Here is an 18,437-nt window from a genome sequence, read left to right on the forward strand (position 1 = left end):
GGGTAGACACAGGGGAATCAGGTTGTTCCACAGAAGGGAGAGGGAGTAAGGAAGATGAGGGTTTGGTTGGCGAAGGCATTTGTAAGAGATGTGTTTTTAATAAGGATTTGAAGGAAGGGAGAATGCTGGTCTGTCATATATGAAGGGGGAGAGATTTACAGGCTAGAGGATGGCCGTGGGGAAGGGGTCGAATGTGAGATAGATAAGATCGAGGCACAGGCAGGAGGTCGTCCTTAGAGGAGCTAATTGAGTGTGTTGGATTGTAGAAGGAAGTGACCAAAGTAAGGTAGCAGGGGGAAGAGCTGACTGAGTGCTTAAAATCAACATTAAGAAGTTTCTACAGGTATTTTTTAAGGGCTACTATATACCAAATACAGTATTGGGCATCAAGGGTGAATCAAGATAAGCAGATTGGTACAGGGTCCCAGGGTACAGGGGAAGGGGAAGGGAGAACAGGTATTTTACAGATTCCCCATTTTACAGATGAGGACACTGAGGCAAAGAGAAGTTGAGTGATTTGCCCAAGGTCACACAGGAAGTAGGTGACAAATCAGAATTAGAACCCATGTTCTCTGACTCCCAGGTTGGTGTTCTTTCAGCTAGACCGCACTGCTTTTCCATAGAATGATTTTTGACAGGACAAAGGGTTGGACCTTATGCCAATATGTCCAACAGGGCTGTGATGAACCTTACGTGCTTAAGTTTGAAGCCATGTGGGCATAGACTGACACCTTGCCAGCAGATCCAGCACTTATCAAATCAATCAGTCATAGAAAAAAGTGCTAGTGAGTGCTACTGAGTACTCACTGTGTGCAGAGGACCATATTAAGTGCTTGGGAAAGTACAAGTCTGCTTGGGAAGTGGTTAGAGTACGGGTCTGGGAGTCTTGGAGGACCTGGGCTCTAATTTGGTATCCACCACATGTCTGCTGTGGGACCTTGGACAAATCACTTTACTGGGCCTCGGTGACCTCAGCTACAAAATGAGGTTTTTAGAGTGTGAGCCCCACGTGGGACAGGGACTGTGTCCAACCTGTTAGCTTGTATCTACCCTATTACTTAGAACGATGCATGACACATAGTGAGCACTTAAATATCTATATTACTGTTATTATTACAACAGAGTTGGTCAATATAATCTCTACCCATAAGGAGTTTACAGTCTACAGAAGACAGACATCAAAATAAATTACACCTGGGGAAAATAGTAGTGTAAGATCTATACATAAATACCGTGGCAGTGTGATGAGCATTAAAATGCTTAAATCGTACACAGCCAAGTGCATAGGTGACCCAGAGTGTAAGCTCACTGTGGACAGGAAATGAGTCTACCACCTCTGTTTTATTGTTCCACTGTGCTCTCCCAAGCACTCAGTACAGTGCTCTGCACACAGCACTCAATAAATACAATTGATTGATTGATTAAAGGGCAGTCACTTAGAGAACGCTTCTTTTGAGGAAATGGGTTTTAGGAAAGTTTGAAAGTTGAGGAGTTCACCAGGACCCAATCTCTTGGCCTGAAAATGAATCTGATTCATCTCTGCCAAGAGGAGGAGTGTGAGTTCAGGGACCAGGATGATTGGTCACGGGGTAACAAATTTGTTGTTGGGGGGAACTGGGTTTGCTCAATAAAGAAGCAGCCCCTCCTCTGGCTCTATGGAAGCTATGTTACTGATCCTCGAGAGAGGCAGAGAACAATCAATCCAAAGGGGAGGGGAAACTATAGGATAGGGTCCTGAGGACCCCATGGAATCCTGGGGCATAACGGGGTCTGGATGGTGATAGGAGTAATAATAATAATAATGGTACCTGTTAAGCTTTTATGAAGTGCTAAGCATTGTTCTAAGTGCTGGGATAGATACAAGTTAAATCAGGTTGGACACAGTCCTTGTCCCACGTGGGGCTCACAAGCTTAATGCCCATTTTATAAATGAGGTAACTGAGGCCCAGAGAGGTGAAGTGATTTGACCAAGGTCACAGCGCTGACAAATGGCAGAGCCTGAATTTGAACCCAGGTCCTTCTGACTCCCAAGCCCACATTCTATCCACTAAGCCACATAGCTTCAGGAACCCGATTATCTTCCAACTACCTCAGTGTTTAGTACAGAGCCTGTCACGTAGCTTCATGAGCCCCGTCTCTGTCCGAGGTCCATTAGCGATTCACCTCTAACGTTTAATTAGCCCATCTCCGGGATTCAACTTCCCCTAATTTCAGGCAATCAGTAACAAATCCTAGTCACCAATTTAATGTCATGAACCCCGGGCCCTGGGTTCCAAACCAGCCCAAGGTGGGAATATCCACTATCCTGACCTCAATGGCCTGAAGTCTCCTAACTGGCTTGCTACATCTGAGACAGATCCTCATCTAACGCTTAGAACAGTGCCCACTTCTTAGAACAGTGCTCAGCACTTAAAACAGTACATGGCACATACAAGCACTTAACAAATACAATTAGTATTATAATGATCAGGCATTAGTAGACCAGGCATTCCATTTCAAAAAAGTGAAAGCTTTATTCAACTCAATCTAACTGAAGCGGAAATGCATACACACACACCCACAAAGATGACAACATTCATTCTTTCATTCAGTGGTATTTTTTGAGCACTTACTATGTGAAAAGCACTGTACTAATCGCTTAGCTATGCATCTGATGGTTTTGCCCCAGGTTCATCCAGATAGTTGCACGTTGGTGGAGTTGGAGGAGTTTGGCTGGCTCAGGGCAGCCGCACCACCGCACTACGACTGCGATCGGAGGCACAGACTCCTGCCTCAAGCCTCAGCCAGCTCAGGTTTGGTGGTGACCACATCATGGGTGTCCCGGCACTTGGGTGGTGTGGCCGTGTGCTGGTTTAACCCCTCTGTGGTGCAAGTCCTAGATGGTTCAGCCATGCACATGATCCAGTTCTTAGCTTGGGGCAACCACTCTCTCCCTGGATCATCTCATCTCTAGCTCATTTCTGGTTATTCAAGGTAACTGCCTTTTTAATCTGACTCTTCCTCAGGGCATCACAGAGATTCCTTATTCTCTGCCTCGGGCACTGTGGCAGTTGATCGCTCCAGGCCCGTTCCTGGGCAAAATAGGAAGGGAAGGCTACTTAATAATGTTGGTATTTGTTAAGCGCTTTCTATGTGCAGAGCACTGTTCTAAGCGCTGGGGTCGATTCAGGGTCATCAGTTTGTCCCACGTGAGGCTCACAGTCTTAATCCCCATTTTACAGATGAGGTAACAGAGGCACAGAGAAGTTAAGTGACTTGCCCACAGTCATACAGCTGACAAGTGGCAGAGCCGGGATTCAAACCCATGACCTCTGACTCCCAAGCCCGTGCTCTTTCCACTGAGCCACGGTGCTTCTCTACTTCTCCCTCCACATCACTGTTTTTGCAAAGATCTGCCCTATTCAGAACAGCCTAGTTCCTTCTCAAATTCCTTCCTCAATATTGTTGTTCCCTGAGTTAAAAAAACAAAAAGCAAAAACCCACTCATAATAATAATGTTGGTATTTGTTAAGCGCTTACTACATGCAAAGCACTGTTCTAAGCGCTGGGGTAGATACAGGGTCATCAGGTTGTCCCACATGAGGGTCACAGTCTTCATCCCCATTTTACAGATGAGGTAACTGAGGCACAGAGAAGTGAAGTAACTTGCCCACAGTCACACAGCTGACAAGTGGAGGAGCTGGGATTCAAACCCATGACCTCTGACTCTCAAGGCCAGGCTCTTTCCACTGAGCCACGCTGCTTCTCTCAAGAAGCCACTCATGAAATGGCTTCTTAGCCAATAAAATGGTTTCTTGAAGGAACACTACAGTAAGCACTTAAAAAAAATGCCACAATTATTATTGTTATTTTTATTAAATTAGCATTTACCAAGTTTAAGTTGCAGGCACCAGACTGGCCTCATTTGAGAAATCAGCATCTGTTTAGAGCTGACATTTTGTACTTAAACCTGATACATCCCTCAACAGAGAGTGTTGGAGATTCCTTTAGCCTCACCAAAATGAAGAGAGGGTCTCAAAATGACAAGTGAATATCTGGATTCTTCTTCAAGGTGCTCAAATGTTATGAATGTTCTGGTTTGGGCTGCACCTTCCTGTTTGCATAAGTTTGTGTGCAAAATGGGTTAAGTTGAGATGCACTGGCCTTGGTGGTGAAAAAGTATTTTTTGAGGGGAGAAGTTCATAATTTTTTTTTTCTGCAGTGTCTGTTAAACACTTACTATATGCCAGCCACTATCTAAGCACTGTGTAGATACAAGAGAATCAGGTTGGACACAATGCATGCCCCACATGGGGCTCACAGTCTTAATCTGCATTTTACAGGTGAGGTAACTGGCACAGAAAAGTTAAGTGACTTGCCTAAGATTCATTCAATAGTATTTATTGAGCGTTTACTATGTGCAGAGCACTTTACTAAGCACTTGGAATGTACAAATCAGCAACAGATAGAGACAGTCCCTGCCCATTGATGGGCTTACAATCTAATTGGGAGAGACAGACAAAAACAATAGCAATAAATAGAATCAAGGGGATGTACATCTCATTAATAAAATAAATAGGGTAATAAAAATATATACAAATGAGTGGATGAGCACAGTGCTGAGGGGAGGGGAAGGGAGATGGGGAGGAGCAGAGGGAAAGGGGGGGGGAAAGGGGGCTTAGCTGAGGGGAGGTGAAGGGGGGGTAGAGGGGCAGCAGAGGGAGTAGAGGGAAAAGGGGAAACTCAGTATGGGAAGGCCTCTTGTAGGAGGTGAGGTCTAAGTAGAGCTTTGAAGAAGGGAAGAGAATTAGTTTGGCGGAGGTGAGGAGGGAGGGCATTCCAGGACAGTGGGAGGACGTGGCCCAGGGGTTGTCGGTGGGATAGGAAGATCACACAGTAGAGAAATGATGGACCTGATATTGGAACCTAAGTCTTTGCTCTTTCCACTAGGCCAGGCTGCTTCTTGAGTAGCTTCTCAGGTAGCTTCACAGGTTGATGCAAATCTATTTGGTTTGATGCTTCTAATCTGTTTCCCTTTTCTCAGCAATTCTTGAAATTATCTGGTTAGTTGCAGAAAAACAGTGAATCTAAGCAATCATTTGCTTCCTTTAAGGTCTCCTTGGGATAAGGATAAGACCTCTAGGGGTTATGGAGCTATTATTTTACAAGGGGAAAAAATGGTCATTTTATTTCTAATAAAGTTCTACTTGTTTGTTGTTGCTGAAGTCTTAACACTGTGGAGTCGACCCATAGCGACACCATAGATGCATCTCTCCCAGAACGCCCCACCTCCATCTGCAATCATTCTGTTAATGGATCCATAGAATTTATGAGGGAAGGCGAACGTTTAACATTTCGCCCCTTCTCCCACCTCCCCCACCAGTGAGAAAGGGTCTCTTCTGTATAGGAAGCACAACTCATCTGACTAAATGTGGGAATGCAGGAATCCAGGCCTCGAATAACTAAGTGTGAATTGTACTCACACTGTGGGTGTTCTAAATCGGTTAATAAGGTATAAAAACAAGTTGGGTAAGGACTATCATCTTCATAACTGGCCTATATAAATGTCATGACTAGAATAAAGTCAAACTCACCTTGGAATTTTCTTCTATGGATATTAATGTATGGTGAATGTGTATATATATACATATATATATATATTTGTAAGATATATACACATACATATGGAAACTAATGCATTCCTTTTCTATATAATTTTGGATAAATTGGAATATGGAATTTATGGAAACTGTTACCTATAGCAACCTCACCATATCACACTGCTGGTTGAAAAGGAAATAATAGGTTTGGAAGGTGAGAACTTTTAAGGTTAATTGAATCTGGATTTTTCCATTGGCATTTCACTTGGGAAATTGCCCTGAGGTGATAACACAAAGTGGGATTAAGAGAGAAATGTGTGTTAGACACCAGGAGTCCTACTGTGTTATGCAAATTTTTTTGAAAAAGACTCAAAACCTTGATGGGAATGTTTGAAGATGAAGAGAGAAGAGGAAGAAATTTGGGTAGATCAATTTATGCAAAAGTACAAGAACTGAAGAGAGATAGCCTGACATGCCAGGAACTGGGGTCACTGGGATAGATATGATTGATAAAATGGGGCTGAGATCAAGAGGTTCTAACCCTCTTCCACAAAAACAGTTTTCCCATTCCCTCCAGGGAAAAGGGGGCATTTCTGGGGTGATAAGGCACCTTGTGAAAGAGGGGATGATAAAAACATAGCCTTTTTCATGCAACGCCCTGCACAATCAGTTTGAAATTTTAATGATAATAGTGGTATTTGTTAGGTGCTTACCATGTGCCAGGAACTCTACAAAGCACCGGAGTGAATACAAGCAAATGGGGTTGGACACAGTCCCTGCCCAACACAGGGCTCAGAGTTTTAATTCCTATTTTACAGATGGGGGAAAGGAGGTACAGATAAGTGAAATGATCTGTCCATGGTCCCATAGCAGACAAGTGGCGGAGCCAGGATTAGAACCCAGGTCCTTCTGACTCCCAGCTCTATGTCGTAGCCAGTAGGCCATGGTGTTTCTAAGCCATAAGGCCACTATTGACAATGGAGCTTTAAACCAGGCAACGCTCCTATTCACCAACCCAACCTAGGCTGGGTTACTCGTGAGGCAAAATTTTTTGGCTCTGAATATGGTGAATGGGATTTGGAAAGCAAGTTCAGTTTTTTTCTTTTATTTGTTTTTTAATATGTGACTTCCACGGTCCGCTTGGGTCAATTAGAAAATAATTTGGCTGAAATATTTTGTGTAGCCAGGGGTCTTGGGACTCTTTGATTAAGGGTTTAGCAGTACTCATATTTAATTGCCAACTACTAGTATATGGGAAGTAGCATGGCATAGCATAGTAGAGCATAGGCCTGAGAGTCAGAAGGTCATGGGTTTTAATATTGGCTCTGCCAGTTGTCTGCTGAGTGGTCACGGGAAAGTCACTTTACTTGTCGGTGCCTCAATTCCCTAAACAGTAAAATGGGATTAAGACTCTGAGTCCTTTGTTGGACAGGGACTGTGTCCAACTTGATATGCTCACATCCACCCCAGTGTGTAGTACAGTTCCTGGCTCATAGTAATAATAATTATTATTATCATTATTATTATGGTATTTGTTGAGTACTTGCTATGTGCGAAGCACTGTTCTAAGCTCTGGGGTGGATACAAGGTAATCAGATTGTCGTACATGAGGATCACAGTCTTAATCCCCATTTTACAGATGAGGGAACTGAGCCACAGAGAAATTAAGTGGCTTGCCCAAGGTCACACAGCAGACAAGTGGCAGAGCCAGGATTAAAGCCCACAGCCTCTGACTCCCAAGCCCATGCTCTTTCCACTAAGCCAAGCTGCTTCTCATACTAGTGGCTCAGTGGAAAGAGCACGGGCTTTGGAGTCAGAGGTCACGGGTTCAAATCCGACTCGGCCACTTGTCAGCTGTGTGACTATAATAATAATAATGTTGCTATTTATTAAGCACTTACTATGTGCAGAGCATATTCTAAGTGCTGGGATAGACACAGGGGAATCAGGTTGTCCCACGTGGGGCTCACAATCTTAATCCCCATTTTACAGATGAGGGAACTGAGGCACAGAGAAGTTAAGTGACTTGCCCACAGTCACACAGCTGACAAGTGGCAGAGCTGGGATTCAAACTCATGAACCCTGACTCCCAAGCCCGTGCTCTTTCCACTGCGCCACGCTGCTTCTCATATGGGCAAGTCACTTCACTTCTCGGTGCCTCAGTTACCTCATCTGTAAAATGGGGATTAAGACTGTGAGCCCCACGTGGGACCACCTGATTCCTCTGTGTCTACCCCAGCGCTTAGAACAGTGCTCGGCACATAGTAAGCGCTTAACAAATACCAACATTATTATTATTATTATTACTAATTGAGCATGAGTGCCTTTGTTAAAAAAAGGGATATTGTGACTTTTTTTTCAGTAATTTGCAAAAGTAAATCAAATTAAAGAAATCATCAGGGTTGTTTGGGGAGTGGAGAATAGACTGGGGACACTTCACACAAGTTCCACTGTTTGATTCTTCCATTGCTGGTTCCACTAATAAAGCAGGCAGTTTTAATGTTGAATATCTTGGTTCAAACCATCATTAATAAGTGGGTTCAGAGTTATCTTTTAAGGATCAATTGGAATGGGATTTGGGTGAGAAATTTTTGTATATACCCCAGTTTGGGGAACTGTAATCTTATCATAAGCAGGATTTGAGAGACTTGTACTATGGATGTTAATACATTCAAAAAAGGGAGGAAAGAAATGTTTGGGGGAGTAGAGAGTAAGCAGTTTGTAGGGAGGGATAGTGTCTACCAACTCTATTATCTATAATGATAATAATAATGGTATCTGTTAAGCACTTACTATGTGTCAAGCACTGTACTTAATAATGTTGGTATTTGTTAAGTGCTTACTATGTGCACAGCACTGTTCTAAGCGCTGGGGTAGATACAGGGTAATCAGGTTGTCCCACGTGAGGCTCACAGTTAATCCCCATTTTACAGATGAGGTAACTGAGGCACAGAGAAGTGAAGTGACTTGCCCACAGTCACACAGCTGACAAGTGGCAGAGCCGGGAGTCGAACCCATGACCTCTGACTCCGAAGCCCAGGCTCTTTCCACTGAGCCACGCTGTAGGTACAAGATAATGAGGTCCTCCATGGGCTCACAGTCTAAGAAGGAAGGAAAACAGGTGTTGAATCCCCATTTTACAGGTAAGGTAACTAAAGCACAGAGAGGTGAAGTGACTTGCCTAAGCCCACACAGCAGACAATAGAGGAAGGACTAGAATCCAAGTCCATGTTCTTTCCACTAGACCAGGCTGCTTTGCTGTCCTACTGGCCTCTACACACAGCAAGCACTCAATAAATGCCACTGTTTGAAGAAGCAATAAAACCCCTGGATCAAATCTCTGTTTCAGCACAAGTTGTGTGTGACCAATGCAAAAATAAACCAGGATTTGGGGGAAAATAATATTTGACAGCATAGTTCAGATGACATCCATGGAAGGGGTGTTTACATTGTCATGCAGAGAGCAAATCAGTTATATATAGTACCATGTAAAAGAATAGCTCTGGATTGTCTTTTTTTCTTTGTATTTTAAACTGTGCTTCAGGCATAGCATTCCAGAGATTTCATTCATTCATTCAATTTCTGGAACACTTAATATGTTCTGAGCACTGTACTAATAGCTTGGGAGAGGACAATTCAACAATAAATGGACACATTTCCTGCCCACAACAAGCTTACAGCTTCCCAGACTAAGCCCCACTTTTCCTCATCTCCCACTTCCTTCCAGGTCACCGTGACTCATTCCCTTTGCTCTTCCCATCCCTCTCCCTGCCCTACAGGACTTGTGTATATATCTATAATTTTATTTATTTATATAGATACCTGTTTACTTGTATTGATGACTGTCTCCCCCCCTCTAAACTCTGAGCTTGTTTTGGGCAAGTATTGTCTCTTTATTGCTATATTGTACTTTCCAAGCACTTAGTACAGAGCTCTGCACACAGTAAGCACTCAATAAATATTCATTTGAACAGAAGGTATAATGATGGTATTTGTTAAGCCCTTACAATGATCCAGGCACTGCACAAAATGCTGGGGTGGATACAAGCAAACCAAGTTGGACACAGTCCCTTTCCCACATGGGGCTCACAGTCTCAGTCCCCATTTTACAGATTAGGTAACTGAAGCACAGAGAAGTTAAGTTACTTGTCCAAGGTCAGATAGCAGACAAGTGGCAGAGCCAGGATTAGAACCCATGACCTTATGACTCCCACACCCATGCTCTATCCACTACAGTACTTGGGAAGTAGCTATAGAAGGATGATAATATGAAGTATAATAATAATAATGTTGGTATTTGTTAAGCGCTTACTATGTGCCGAGCACTGTTCTAAGCGCTGGGGTAGACACAGGGGAATCAGGTTGTCCCACGTGGGGCTCACAGTCTTAATCCCCATTTTACAGATGAGGGAACTGAGGCCCAGAGAAGTTAAGTGACTTGCCCACAGTCACACAGCCAAGTGGCAGAGCTGGGATTCGAACTCAGGAGCCCTGACTCCAAAGCCCATGCTCTTTCCACTGAGCCACGCTGCTTCTCCAAGTATGTGATCTTGTTATGTATTAATGGAGCTATTTCAGATTTTATCATTTGTAGTCTAGGTAGTTGATATGCTTGATACTAGTCTGCCAAATAATAATAATAATTGTGGTATTTGTTAAGTGCTTACTATGTGTCAGGCTCATAGTGTTAAGTTTCCCTTAAGTGTTAGGGAGAACACAAGCAAATCAAGTTGGACACAGTCTCTGTCCAACATAAGGGTCACGGTCTAAATCCCCATTTTACCGATGAAGTACCTAAGTCACAGACAAGTTAAGTGACTTTCCCAAAGTCTCATAGCAGACAAGTGGCAAAGCTGGATTGAGAATCCAGGTCTTTCTGACTCCCAGAGCTGTGCTGCGTCTCGACATTTGCCTCACATTTGAATAGCTAATATATCTTCCTAGGTTTTTGTCCGAGTTCAAGGGCTACAGCATGGCACTTTGGCTTTCAGACAAGTCCAGTTTAGTGGTCACTGCTCAACTGCCTCCCACAGAGTGTGCCGTCTGCCTTCAGCTTGGACTGTGACACAAGAACATCAGGAGAAGGGTTGTTACTGGCTCTGAGAGAAGGGACATCAGGTTCGGCCCAATAAAATTGAAGATTTGAGGAGCCCAGGGATATTTTTGTTTGGTTGGTATAATTGTTGGGACAGTCTTTAGGGACTGAATCATATTTAATGAGGATTAGAAATTTGAGATTTTCCTGAAATATTGCTGTACCTGCCGTAAGACCGAGTCGAAGGGAAGGAGAGGGAAGAGATTTGGTTGAAATAATTTGAGCATGAGAGGAACAATTTGGCACTGGCACAGTAAGTACTCAATAAATATGATTAAGCACTCTACTAAGCACCGGGGTAGATACGAGATAATCAGGTTTAAAACAGTCTCTGTTTCGCTAATTATATGTGTCCTTATTTAAAGATGCCACTGATGGTGAAGTGGCATCTTTGGAGGTGAGAAGCAACATAGCCTAGGGGATAGAGCATAGTCCTGGGAGTCAGAGGACCAGAGTTCTAATCTTGGCTTCACCACTTGTCCACTGTGTGTCCTTGGGCATGTCACAATTGTCCCTCCCCGATCCCTCACCCCCAACAATCTGGCCTCCAACTTCATTAGGAAAATTAAAACCATCAGGTCTGAGCTCCCCCAAATCACCTGTCCCCCTCTTCCCTTCCCCTCATCTAGGCCCCCTGTTCAACTTTCCCATCCTTCCCAGAAGTATCTTCAGAGGAGATCTTCTGCCTCCCCTCAAGTGCCACCCCCTCCACATGCACATTGGACCCCATCCTTCGCACCTTATAAAAACTCTTGCCCCTTCCATCCTCTCCTTAACTTCCATCTTCAACTGCTTCAAACGGCTTCTTCCCCCCTGCTTTCACACATGACCACGTCTCCCCCATCCTAAAAAAAAAAAACGTTCCTTGATTCCACAGCCCCCTCCAGTTATCGCCCGATCTCCCTCCTACTCTTCCTTTCCAAACACCTGGAGCGAGTCATCTACATTCACTGCCTCGAATTCCTCAACTCCAACTTTCTCCTGGACCCCCTACAATCTGACTTCCGTCCCTTCTACTTCACTGAAACTGCCCTCTCAAAGGTCACCAGTGACCTCCTTCTTGCCAAATCCAGTGGCTCCTACTCCATCTTAATCCTCTTCAAACTCTCAGCTGCCTTTGACACTGTTGACCATCCCCTTCTCCTCAACACATTATCCAACTTTGGTTTCACTGACTCCATCCTTTTCTAGTTCTCCTCTTATCTCTCTGGCCATTCAGTCTAAGTCTTCTTCACAGGATCTTCCTCCCCCTCCCATCCCCTAACTGTAGAAGTCCCTCAAGGGTCAGTCCTTGGTCCCCTTCTATTCTCCATCTACACTCACATCCTTGGAGAACTCATTTGCCCCCACAGCTTCAACTATCATGTCTATGTGGATGACACCCAAATCTATATCTCCTCCGCTGTTCTCTCTCCCTCCCTCCAGGCTTTCATTTCCTCCTATCTTCAGGACAGCTCTACTTGGATGTCCTCCCACCATTTAAAACTCAACATGTCCAAGACAGAGCTTCTTATTTTCCCTTGCAAACCCTGTCCTCTCCCTGACTTTCCCATCTTTGAGGAAGGCACAACCATCATTCCCGTCTCACAAGCCCACAACCTTGGGGTCATCCTTGACTCTGCTCTCTCATTCACCCCACAAATCTAATCTGTCACAAAAGTCTACCTGTCTCACCTTCAAAAAAATCATCAAGATCAGTGCTTTCCTCTCCATCCAAACTGCTACCTCGTTACTACAATCACTCTTCCTGTCCCAACTGGATTACTGCATCAGCCTCCTTTTTGACCTCCCAACCTCCTGTCTCTCCTCACTTCAGTCCATACTTCACCCTGCTTCCCAGATTATCTTTCTACAGATATGTCCAGGGCCCACATCTCGCCCATCCTAAAAAAACTCTCTCTTGACCCTATTGCCCCCTCCAGTTACCAACCCATCTCCCTCCCTTCCTTTCCAAACTCCTAGAACGGGTCATCTATACTCGCTACCTCAAAGTCCTCTCCTCCAACTCCCTCCTGGACCCTCTCCAATCTGGCTTCTGTCACTTCCACTCCACTAAAACTGCCCTCTCAAAGGTAATCAATGACCTCCTTCTTGCCAAATCCAATGGCTCCAATCTATCCTCATCCTTCTTGACCTGTCAGCTGCCCTTGACACTGTTGACCATCCCCTTCTCCTCAACACATTATCCCGCCTTGGCTTCACAGACTCCTCCTCGCTCTTCCATCCCCTAACTGTAGGGGTTCCTTAAGGCTCAGTTCTTGGTCCCTTCCTGTTCTCTATCTATACTCACTCCCTTGGTGAACTGATCTGCTCCTGTGGCTTCAGCTATCATCTCTTTGCAGATTACATACAAATCTACATCTCCTCCCCTGTTCGCTCTCCCTCCCTCCAGGCTTGCATTTCCTTCTACCTTCAGGACATCTCTACCTGGGTGTTCAACTGCCACCTAAAACTCAACACATCTAAGACTGAGCTCCTTATCTTCCCTCCCAAACCCTGTCCTCTCCCTGACTTTCCCGTCACTGTGGATGGCACTACCATCCTTCCTGTCTCACAAGTCCGCAACTTTGGTGTCATCTTTGACTCTGCTCTCTCATTCACCCCACACAGCCAATCCATTACCAAAACCTGCCGGTCTCACCTTCACAACATCGCCAAGATCTACCTTTTCCTCTCCATCCAAACCGCTACCTTGTTGGTACAATCTATCATCATATCCCGACTGGATTTCAACATCAGCCTCCTTTCTGATCTCCCATCCTCCTGTCTCTCTCCGCTTCAGTCTATACTTCATTCTGCTGCCCTGATTATTTTTCTACAGAAAGGGTCTGGGCACATCACCACACTTCTCAAAAACCTCCAGTGGTTGCCTATCAATCTTGGCATGAACCAAAAACTCCTCATTATTGGCTTCCAAGCAGTCCATCACCTTGCCCCCTCCTACCTCATCTCCCTTTTCTCCTTCTACAGCTCAGCTGGCACACTCCAATCCTCTGGTGCTAACCTTCTCACTGTGCCTTGTTCTCGTCTGTCCAGCCCTCGACCCCTGGCCCACGTCCTACCCTCCCTCCTCAAATCTGCCAATTATACTACTCCCCTTTAAAGCCCTACTGAAGGCTCCCCTCCTCCAAGAGGACTTCCCAGACTAAGCCCCCCTTTTTCTCAGCTCCCCTCCCCTCCACATCGCCCTGACTCACTCCCTTTGTTCTTCCCTCCTCTCCCAGGCCCACAGAACTTGTATATATATGTACATATCTATAATTCTATTTATATTGATGCCTGTTTACTTGCTTTGATGTAGAGAAGCAGCGTGGCTCAGTGGAAAGAGCCCGGGCTTGGGAGTCAGAGGTTGTGGGTTCTAACCCCGGTTCCACCACTTGCCAGCTGTGTGACTTTGGACAAGTCACTTAACTTCTCTGTGCCTCAGTTAACTCATCTGTAAAATGGGGATTAAAACTGTGAGCCCCATGTGGGACAACCTGATCACCTTGAATCCCCCAGCGCTTAGAACGGTACTTTGCACATAGTAAGCACGTAACAAATACCACATTTTATTTTATTTTATATATATCTATAATTGTATTTATTTATATTGATGCCTGCTTTCTTGTTTTGATGTCTATCTTCCCACTTCTAGACTGTAAGCCCAGAGTGGACAGGGATTGTCTTTCTTCATTGCTGTATTGTACTTTCCAAGCACTTAGTACAATGATTTGCATACAGTAAGCACTCAATAAATGTGATTGAATGAATGAATGCTGTTCCCTCAGTGATAAAGGGAGAATCAATACTTTTCTCTTTTTCTTACACTGTGAGCCCCATCTGGAACCTGATTATCTTGTAACTACCCCAGTACTTAGAACAGTGCTTGGCACATAGTAAGTGCCTAACAAATCACAATTATTATTATAGGTTAAACCATGAGTTAACTCAAAAGGTCAAGGCAAGTTCCACATTCCTGGCCACAGAAAGATTGTTTGTTTTGTTGTGCTTTATACTAGTAGTGCTTGGGGTTTTCTCTCTTTGCTCCCTGCTCCCTCTTCTCTTCAATCAAGAGATCAGAGGTACTTACTGAGAGCTTATTGTGCAGAGCACTGTAGTAAGCACTTGGGGAAGGACAACATAAGAATATAATAGAGTTGGAAGACGCATTCATGTCCACAGTGAGCTTACAGTCCAGAGGGAATTTGTGTTAAGATAGATATCATATTAGCTTTTTAATCCAAGAAAATTGGAGCAAAATGTAGAAATACAATTGGGTGAAGCACGATGCATTTTGGAAAGCTTTTGCTCAAAGAGCCACTGCCTTCCTTACGGCAGTGCACTGTGCTGATGTGTCCTCATAAATCGTCTTTCCATGTTTTTTTCATGGTATTCGTTGAGCATTTACTATGTGCCAGGCACAGTATTGAGCACTGGAGGATACAAGCTAATCAGGTTGGACACCATCCATGTCCCACGTGGGATTCAAGTCTTAATCCCCATTTTTCAGATTAGGCAACAGGCACACAGAAGAAAAGTGACTTGCCCAAGGACCAACAGCAGATAAGTAGCGGAGCTGGGATTAGAACCCAGGTCCTTCTGATTCTCAGGCCTGTACACCATCCACTAGGCCATGCTGGTTTTCAGTTGGGATGTGGCGTTGTCGGAGACTGTTTCACTGTGTCCTTAAAGTGCTTGTTTTGTCCCAGCATTGAGTTTCCCCGGTTTCAAGCCTTCCTTTCAGCAGTTGTTTGGGTCTATGGCTGTCACTCAATCTTCTCACAAATCCCATCCCGTCTGAGTTAAGGGTAGCATAACTTTGATCCCGAGATCGACTACATTCCAGCCCTACGTTGTTTGTGATAATAAATTTCTACTAAAAACTGTCTGGGACCCATTATCCCTGGCATCTGTCACAGGTTTCAGGAAAGAAGAGAAAATTAATTCAAATTACATCAAGTGAAGGTTAAATTAAACAGAATCTAGAATTTCTTGACTGGAAGGTTGATCGGGCATTGGAGTGGGCTGAGGGACACTGTGAAATAATTTTTATTTTTTTTTGTGGTTGAAGATAACCTATCCGTTCTGAATAATTCAGATCTTTAAATGCCCTGGGAGGGGGTTAGCCCAGATGCCATCTTGAGTCTGAAAGACCAGATCATTGTGCCCTTGAATACCTAGCTCTCCAGTCAGTGCGATGAATTTGTTGATAAATGGAGTTAGCTTTGATTTCCCCACCCGGAAGTGAAGCTACGGAGAGTGTGGTTAAACTGAGGGTGTGATGCCTGACACCTGCTTTCACATCAGGAGCAGGAAACAGGTCACTGACTCATAACTCCGGGCAGGTTGGGGAGGACTGAGACTTGAACTCATTATATCCTCCAAGAAGACAGGTGGGATTTCTGCACCAAAACATCCCTTCCCCACTGTCTTCTGACTACCCCTTCCAGGCTGCAATAAATGGATTTTATAGCAATGCAGATTCCTCCCTCCACTTACACCTGTTACTGGCTCTTAGCCAGTGCTCACGCCTGAAACGAGCATCTGGACAGGAAGGATGATGTCTCATCCACGAAAGCTTAGGGCTTTTTTTTTTTTGACACTGGGCAACTCAAGTGGAATGGAGAAGAAGGATCTAGTTAGCTCCTGGACCACAATGCTTAGATGCTTTTCTTCCATTATACTTTCCCCAAATTGTTAATATACTATAACTACTAACAATAATAGTGTAATTTGTTAAGTACTTTCTATGTGTCTAGCACTGAAATAAGCACCATTCATTCATTCAGTCGTATTTCGTAAATGTTTACCGTGTGCAGTACAACGATAAACAGTGACAATCTCTGCCCACAACGAGGTCACAGTCTAGAGGTGGGGAGATAGACATCAATATAAGCTGCATGTTTTAGTGTATAAAAGTGCAGGTCAAGGAGTCAGAAGACCTAGATTCTAATACTGGCTCTGCTATTTGCAGCATGGCTTGGTGGAAAGAGCGTGGGTTTAGGAGTCAGAGGTCCTGGGTTCAAATCCCAGCTCTGCCACTTGTCAGGTGTGTGACTGTGGACAAGTCAATTAACTTCTCTATGCCTCAGTTACCCCCTCTGTAAAATGGGGACTAAGACTGTGAGCCTCACGTGGGACAACTTGATTACCCTGTAAATCTACTCCAGCGCTTAGAACAGTGCTCTGCACATAGTAAGCGCTTAACAAATACCAACATTATTATTTGTCTGCCATGTGACCTTGGGTAAGTTACATAACCTCTCTGTGCCTCGGTTTCCTCACTTGTAAAATGGGGAAATCAATACCTGCTCTCCCTCCAACTTAAAATATAAGCCCCTGGAAGGACAGGGACTGTGTCCAACCTCATTATTTTGCATCTAACCCAGCACATAGAACAGTGTTTTTTTATGGTATCTGTTAAGCTCTGTAAATCAAAGATGGCTTGACATAAAGGAAGCACTTAAGTAGCATTAAAAAAAATTAAAAGACATAAAATGCGATCAGAGCAGACACCATCCCCATCCCTTCTGGGGCTCACAGTCTAAAAAGGAAGAAGAACAGGAATCACCATTTTACAGATGAGGAAACTGTTGTCCAAAAAAGTGAATTCCCCAAGGTCACACACCAAGCAAATCGTGGAGCCAGTACTAGAACACAGGCCCTCTGACTTCCAGGCCTCTGCTCTTTCCCCTAGACCATGCCACTTCTCCTCAGGGAATGTTTAATTAATTCCACTGATGACATCACATATTTAGCAGATAAGAGGTAGGAGGTGGGAAATTAAATGAATGAGCCTTTAGGGGAATGCAAGAGGTGGAGGAGAGGATTTAAAGAGAGGCAGAATTTAGTACAATGAGCCTATGTAGGTGAGTTTGAATACTTGCTGCTGGGAACAGTCTTAGTGGAACTTGCTCAGATAATCAATCAGTGGATGCCCTGCATGTTCACTGAATTGAATTATTCTTGCGATAAGTTCAGTAATTATTTTATACACTTCTACTGCCAACCAAATTACTATCACTCCAAAGATGACAAGGAAGAAGATTGTGCAGAACACATCATTAATGGACATCTCGATTTATGATTTTAAAAAATAACTATCTTCATAATTAATACTTTTTATCAACTTCATATTTATTAATTCTTAGGTTTACAAAATCCTCATAGAAAAGAAAGTAACATCCATATCCACACCGAGATATATCCTCATTTCCTCCAACACTGGAGGAAGAAATTCCTCCTTTTCATCTCCATTCTTTTGTTTTCTATATTAGTAGAACTGAGGGAAAATATCCAAGTTTTCACCTTCCAATAATAAAGACAAGGGATAAATTGAGAAAACCTATGGAACCCACAACTTTGGCCTGTGTTTTTCCTGTTCACCACATTTATGGTTATTCAAGTCCAAAGATGGTGAAGTCCAAGTCATATCATCAAGAATGATGGATGAGGTCTGGACCTCAGGTTTCAAGAAATGTGCTCTATTAACTAGGCCATTCTTCCCCAGGATAGCAATCAACCGAAGGCATTTATTGAGCACTTAATGTGTGCAGATCACGTTACTAAGCAGTAATCCCGGCCCTGACAGTTGTCTGCTGTGTGACCGTGGGCAAGCCACTTTACTTCTCTGGGCCTCTGTTACCTCATCTGTAAAATGGGGATTGACACTGTGGAACCCCATGTAGAACAACCTGATTACCTTGTTGTCTGTCACTCAAGTGTTGCCTGATTACGTCATTACTTAGAACAGTGCTTGGCACATAGTAAGCGCTTAACAA

The sequence above is a fragment of the Ornithorhynchus anatinus genome, chromosome 1, assembly GCF_004115215.2.
Source record: "Ornithorhynchus anatinus isolate Pmale09 chromosome 1, mOrnAna1.pri.v4, whole genome shotgun sequence".
Taxonomy (NCBI): domain Eukaryota; kingdom Metazoa; phylum Chordata; class Mammalia; order Monotremata; family Ornithorhynchidae; genus Ornithorhynchus; species Ornithorhynchus anatinus.